This window comes from Halyomorpha halys, unplaced genomic scaffold, assembly GCF_000696795.3.
Source record: "Halyomorpha halys isolate HHAL.00 unplaced genomic scaffold, Hhal_1.1 Scaffold36.1, whole genome shotgun sequence".
Lineage (NCBI taxonomy): Eukaryota > Metazoa > Arthropoda > Insecta > Hemiptera > Pentatomidae > Halyomorpha > Halyomorpha halys.
In genome coordinates, this window is record NW_027108624.1 from 2,234,223 (window position 1) to 2,242,239 (window position 8,017).

The following is an 8,017-nucleotide window of genomic DNA, read 5'->3' on the forward strand; positions in this document are numbered from 1 at the left end:
TTTTTTTTTCTATTAATACAAACATTGTTTTCTTTTATGCATTATTTATTACTTATGATTTATAAACAGTTTTGTATATTTTTAAACATTAGAATGAGAATAAAATATTGTTACAGATACTTTTACAATTTGCATTTATTGATAGTTTCATCACTGCTCTTTTTGTTGTTTGGTCCCAGAGATATTATTTTCAATAAATTAACTATAAATAAATTATATTTCAACTATGTCCAGTTATATTATGACAATTCTGAGATAATTCTTCTTCATATTGCCTTAAACAAGATTTAAAAGAGGAATATTCCAAAATACCGTTTTTATCACAATTTATTATAGTAAATTTGGAACAATTCTTTAGTTCTGATTGAAGGAGTATTCATGCTGGAAAAACTTATTTTATGTACTATCAGGTATTCTTTACAATGCTAAGTTGAGGGTATATTTAAAAAATATATATATCATTTGACCTTGTCTATCAAAATATGTTCAGCAACTTATTTTTTTATCAATATTTCAATTTTCACATTGCTATTCTTTATAGTATGTCATTGGCAGATTTAAACTTACAAATATTTCATTTGAAAGCCAATAATTAATTTAATTAATTTCTAAACTTATCATGCTTGTTGAAGATGTTTTTGGTATCTTTAAAAAAATCATCTCCTCAAGTTTAATGTAACATTATTTTCGTCAAGAAAACATAAATTTTTTTTTAACTAAAAAATACATTTTGATTTGACTACTACAATATATTTTTTTTATTTTTTTATTTCACTATAAATTGAAAGACAAAACACATATAATTAGAATAAAATGCATGAGAGATAATTGATTGGCTTTACCGGCAGAGAATTATGTGATATATTACATATTTAAGTATAATTGGCTACTTTACTTTTAGTACCGACTAGAGTTTTAAAATACGTTATTGCTAACAATATACTGACCTCTGATTTGTATTTTTCTTCTTTAAAATTTAATTTAATCTTTCTTAGCAGTTAGAAAAATGTTTTTCTTTTAACAAGATCATTTTCAAAGCACACTTTTCAAAGAACATGCATGTGTGGGTATACATAATTGCTAAATATTGAATATTTCCAGAATCATTCCGTATATGTTATTTATAATTTAAACAAAGTTAAATTGAGTAGTATTTAAGTCTTAATATTGATTTTTCAAAAGTTACATTCCATAAGTTTTCTACTATTATTCAATTATTTTATTTGGTTGGATATTGTATCCAAATATGCTTCATTGTAAATACTAAAAATAATCTACAGTATTGAATTTTATATAAATTTTGAAATGTTTATGCAAAAACTATTTTTATTACAAAAACAAGTAATGTTAACTCTTAGTTAAAGTACTGACAGTATAATAATTCTGGTTAATATATTTTTGTAATCATCTTATTCGTTAATACAAAAGTAAGTAAAATATATTGCAGTATTTTAAATTATGATTTAAAACATAGTCGCTGCTGGACATAGTTTATCTACCTAGTTTGTGTTTTTACTTTAATTAATTAGAAAACAATAACTGAAGATTTAGATAAATACCTATTTGTCTTGTTTATGCCATGTATCTTTAACATTCACTTGCTCAGTAACACATTATATATGGTAAATTTTCCGTTTGTAACCAATTTCTTCAAGTAAACAAATAATCATCAATAGTAGTTAGTTTGATATAGACATGTATAAATTATTCATTATGAATGTATGTTAATGTCTTCCAGCTTTAATTACAAATCTTCTCACAAATAACTATACAAACACATTTATGCATTCTCATCATTTGTGTTAATCTATATTATACTTATCCATTTTATTTCAGCACATTCATTGAGGACCAAGTTCAATCAATGTAATTTATTATTATATATTTTTTTTTTTTCAATTTTTAGGTGTGGTATTCAAGTGTATATGTATTTATATATTTGTAAAAATGTAATATTTATGTATACACATGTATATGTTATATACATATACACATACATATTAATTAATATATAAAACACATAAAAGTATATGTATATAATCTATATGCAACTATAGGAATTCTGTGTTATCATCACCAATTTTGGTGTTTTTTTGCAACATTTCTCATCGAATAATTTAAGTGAAAATAAACCATTATTAATAAGGTAATTGTATTATGACAAAGGCTGTATCTTTAGTTCCAATTGTGATAACACAAGCTGGTTGTTAGGACATCACCCAAATATTATTAGTTTATTTTTAATCATTAACTTTCTTGTCAAACAGCCAGCTGCAAAACACATGTAAATATCATTTGCTTGAATATGTGTAATTATGGAGTGTCTGATCATTTATATAAATATGAAATTGTTGGTACCCAAAACTAATAATTTTATTATTTGACTGTATGCTCAGTGTTTTGTCACTAAACCATGGCAAATTTAAAAAAAAAAAAAAAAAAAAAAAAAAGTTTGTTTTTCTATTTTTCCTTAATATTATCCATTACATCAAAATGAATTTATATAAGTAGGAGTAATCATAACTTTGTTGTAACAAATGATGAAAAGAATTAGTCGTTGAAATATGAAGAACTACTGGACCAAAATGGTATTATTCACTTTATAGAGTTAAAAAATTGAACAATAACATTGATTTTTTAAAATTACAGCTAGTAGAGTTTAGAGGGGAAATTTAAATTTAAATGATGATAAATAAATGTAAATAGATAAAATATAGAAAATTGGAACTAACAGAAAAATCATTAGCACATACTCAGGTATAATATTTAATAACATCAGTCTTGGAAACTATGAACCAAGCTCCTCCCCCACAGTTATGAATGGTAAAACAGAACTCCAGGAGATCCAAGAGCTTCTTTCTACAGCCTAATTAATTATGTAAGCCTATGGAGACTGAGTAAGAGCACTAGAGCTGCAAATGCTAAGAGCTCGAGTAGAGAAGCTGGCCATAGCTAGAGTTTTAATCTACATATTGGAAAAAGGACTTGGAACCTCTATCATTTCAACCATGAAGGAGCATTATAGGGATAAGTGAAGCTAGTTAGGGTGTGTAATGAAGGAGTATGATGATGAGTAAATGTGGGTGTATACACTCAAGCATGCTTAAGTATGTGTAGCCAGCTACCTTAAGGTTTTAATGAAGTTTAGGAGTAATAGGTCTAAAATATACAAGATATATTATGGTCATGTTAGTTATAAAGAGCATTGATTTATTCTAACAAGAACTTAGGATTAAAAGGATTGGGTGCATTTAACATTCAAGAACTAAGGTGGCTTCTCAGTTTAAGTAAATAGGTCCAGTAAGTTCTAGAAGTTTTGTAAATTAATAGTATACTATCAACTTAGAGGAGAGACTATTTTTTTAGTAATCTAGTAAATTAGAAGACCATATCTGTAGATATGCCCACTCGACCCATTCTACCCATCCATCATGCAACGTTAGTGCGTTACTCTACCCAGAGATCCAAAGTGACTCAGCCGATGAGATCGCGTTGATTAAACTTGCTTCAAAGATACCAGCTTCCTGGAAGCCCAAACTGAGCCTAGGCAGTTTGGGGTTGGTATAACTATTTCACTAGGATGAGTGGTTAAGTCTGGTCAAGGTGCACAAATCTTTTTGGAAAATTCAGTTGACCTGCATACCAGTGTGATATGATCCCAGTCAGTATGGACGCACGTTTGAATGACAGGGTCATGCACTTCTGCAAGGGATAAACGGAGATCGCCGCCAATCTTCTATCACTACTAACCTGCCAGCAAAGCTTCACCATATTATTACAGGGATAAAATATTTACACATAACAGGGATATAATTGTTCTCTTACTCACCAGCGAACCACACACAATTTAAACAATCTTCGTGTGAATCAAATAGCGATACGTAATTGCAATTACGACTAATATTGATTTAAATTGTACTATACCCTTGTGTAAAAACTATGCATGTAAATTGTTTCAATACTTCCATGAAATGATCCGGCTAACTCCTCATCATACGGCTTATCAAGAATCCATTACTATATGAATCTTATTGAAAATAAATCAAGCAGTTTATAGCACGCACCTTATGCTATTTGTTACCAGTCCATCATTACTACAGGTTAGTTCCGGCCAGCATGACAGTGGTCTGTGCTTTCATAAACAATTAAAACAAATATTTGGACCCATAACCGATGTTGAAGCATGAGAAAGGCGTAAAAATGTAGCTTTGTATAGTACAGTGGAATTAATCAGGCTGAGATTACTTTATTATGCCAATCTTGTAGTGAGAATGGATAGCAATAAAATACCAACAAATTTCAACCGAGGAACTTCACAGAACCAGACAAGTTGGATTATCTGAGGTGTGGTTATGGGAGTGAGCCACGTAGGTTGTTGTAGAAAATAAGTTTTATTATTTGATTTGTAAATAAAACAGTAGATGGCGACACTACTACTACTGGGAACAAAGAATCAGGCATGTTTCTTTGTTCTGAGCACAGTCGGTCGTAGCGTCTATTAACGGAAACATACACTCTTTGTATTTGTTTATAAAACCTGCCTAAATTCCACAACAAACTGGTAGCAGAGCGTGGTTTTGTGCGTTAAAGGTTAAGTGATGAGAGTAATCTACGTATATTAACGGATACGTAAGCTTTGTGATTTTATTTAGGACTAACTGCCGAAATCAAAACACAAAGGACAATAGACACCACAGTATTCAGCATTGAAAGCATTTTAACGGTTAGTGACGATATATTGCCTTGAGGTGAAAAGTGTGAAAAAAAAAGGTTTGGGAAAAATTAAGAGAGAGGTTTGAGGGCGTTCCAAAAGAAAAAGTGATGGATTTGATGTTTGACCTTACTAAAATTAAGAAAGTAACATTAGAAACATTAGATTAATGCCTTACAAGGTTTCAGTGTTTAGTCCAGGAGATAGATCAACTAGGTAAAGCTTTGCCAGATACAGAATCGGTGATGTTCATTGTAGAAAGCTTACCACCCTATTATGACCTAGTTGTTAACGCTGTTTTGGTAAATAGTAATATTAAATACACTGAGTTAAGGCAAACGCTTTTATCGTTTGAAAGGAGGAACACCACCAATAGAAACGAATTAGCATTAGAAACATTTCAGGAAAGGCCAAACTTCAGTTCAAAAGTTTGCTTTATTTGCAAAAAACTAGGCCACCTGAAAAAAGAGTGCTGTTTCAGCAAAGAACAAAATAAACACCCCAATAGAATTGGACCCTATGATACACAAAAACTTCAACCAAGAAGACATCATAGAGCCGCGGAATGTGAGGTCCGAATCACTCACAAAAGTACAGAAGAAGACCGGTTGCAGATATTTGAACCTAGGACTTGAAGTGTTTGCGAAACATTAAATTAATGTAGGTGTAACAGGAGTGTGCGCAATAAAAAGTAAAAAAAAAATTTAAATAAAAATAAGCAAAGTAATAAATAAAAGGGAATAATAAAACATATTTTAGGAAGGAAATTGTTGTAGAAAACAAGTTTCATTATTTGGTTTGTAAATAAAACAGTAGATGGCGACACTATGACACTGCTGGGAACAAAGAAACATGTATAGTCGGTCGTGGCGTCTATTAACGGAAACACACTCTTTGTCTTTGTTTAGAAAACCCTCGTTAAATTCCACAACATAGACTCTAGGACGATCTGAAACTACAGGAACCCACTGGTGATCGCTCTTGGAAGGGACCCAGACTTGATATATGAGCTGTCATTTATGAATATATGTAGGTATAGTACGATTTTGTTTTTTATATTTGGATTTCTTCTTCTTGTTATTTTATTTATTTTTTTTAAGTCCAACAACTCCTTGATCAATGTGTCTAACAGGCACTTTGAAAAATGTTAGAATCCACTGGCTCTGTGGCCATATGGTATTTATTATTATTAGGTTTTTATTTATCGGAATTTTCATTTAAGTAGTGGATTTCCTGAACCAAAGTTTTGTATTGCCTCCTTCCACTCCACTTTGTCCAAGGCCCATTCTTTTCTTAGGCCGAGCTCCTTTAAGGATTTTTTAAATTATTATCATAAGTTTTCCTTAGTCTACCATCTTTTTTCCACGCGTGTATCTCCCGTGATTATCTTCCATATGACATTCTTTTTAAATGACCGTACCACTTCATGCGTTTTTCCTTAATCTCTTACAGAATTTTCTTTTTCTAACAATTTCATTTTTTACTTCATTCAATTTAGACATTCCTACCGCTCGTCGCCAGTAATCCATATTTATAGTCAGTGGTTTCTTCCTTTGGTCACTTTTTATGGTACAGATTTCTGCTCCATATGCCATAATGTCCAGTAATATATTTTTGTATATATTTCTCTTGGTTTTATAAATAATATTTCTAAGTGATTCAACAACTCAAGCTCTATTATCGTACTGCTAGTGGTAAATCTAAAAAGAATTATAAATCAAATAATAATGGCTTTAATAAGAAAAATCTTTGCATACTTTACAGAACACATTCCACAAACACAAACACATGGCTATAACTACTTATAACTTACATAAATCACATTATAAAAATAATAAATGCTATACAAACTGAAGTTCTTATTTCCACACTGTTATATGTGTACACGTATGTAGTTACACAACAACCAGAAATCCTTACGAATTTAAAAAATTTGAATTTCAAATATGTGTTATTCATAGGTGCAGCTTGGGAGGCTGTTCAAAGACCTTATGCAATTCGTGGAACCCATTGTTGGGGAAAGAGGATATCCATGAAGTATCAAGATACAACAATGACGTAGCCAGCGAACAGATGATTTCAACCTTGATTAAAAGTGTAGCGACGCTATTATCAGAGACCGCCAGTAAGAATACCGCTATCCCTTCGCCCTAGGAGGAAGAGCTTCAGTTAGTTCTACCTCGGAGCACCCCATATGTTTTCTCTAGTCAGATATTGTGTTCATTTATTCAGTAAAATGTAAATAACTTTGTGCTGTTATAATATATGAACATGTAAACAGTGTTATACATGTAAATATATTAATTTAATAAATAAAGTTTACCGAAAAGAATATACTGAATTAAAAATAAGTAAGTTCTCTCACCGGCCTTTGTAGCGTTACTAGAATCAATACCGCATCGATGGTGGTGTAACTATCGCTTGGGCAACAAGTAAGACATTCTGTATGTTCTTCCTACCTTATTTTTATTATATCACAAGTCTTATTTCATGCTTGCTCCCTTCTGGTCACCTCTTTCCTCTACCTTCTATCCTTTCGTAGGACCCGGCGGCTGGCTACCCTCCGGGCTTAAATTCTTCCTTCGAACCCATAGGATTGGTATTCGGTAGGCCGAGGTTGCCATCCTTAGAGAAATGATGGCTGTCACCCCGTTAGTCTCATCTTATCTATTCACCTCCTAATCAATTACCTTACCTATATTGAACACGCATTGACGAGGCCTTCTAGTCAAAAATACCTAATATTATCTATTGGAGTCAGATATAACATAATCACCTCGAAAAAAGTATAAACCCTGATGATTCTGTGAATGATACAGATTTTGATAAATGGGTTGAAGGTCGTGAGGAGAATGAGTTCACATATAAAATTGAATAAGAAATGTGCAGAGGGTTACAGAAGTTTCTACCAAAGAAGAAGAAGGTGAAAGACAAGTTGAAAAACCAACGATAGTAAAGCATGAAGAAGTAGTGCCAATCACAATCTGGGCCCTGTTTCATAATGAAAGCTAATAGTATTAGTTCATAGTACAAGTGTAGAAATTAGTATGGTAATAATACTAATACTTATTTTTTTCATGCTCGGGATGAATATTAGTGATATTACAGGAATTAAAAAATAATAAAGTACAAGTTACTATTGTACAAGTCTGTGTAATTGAATTAAGATAAATCTACAAGACTAATAGTATTAGTTTGTACTTTATTATGAAACAAGGGGCCCAGTAAACTGGAATTCCTTCCGCCGAATCTTAACAGACCAAATCGATCTTAAAGTTTCCCTAAAAACCCCTGAAAACCTAGATG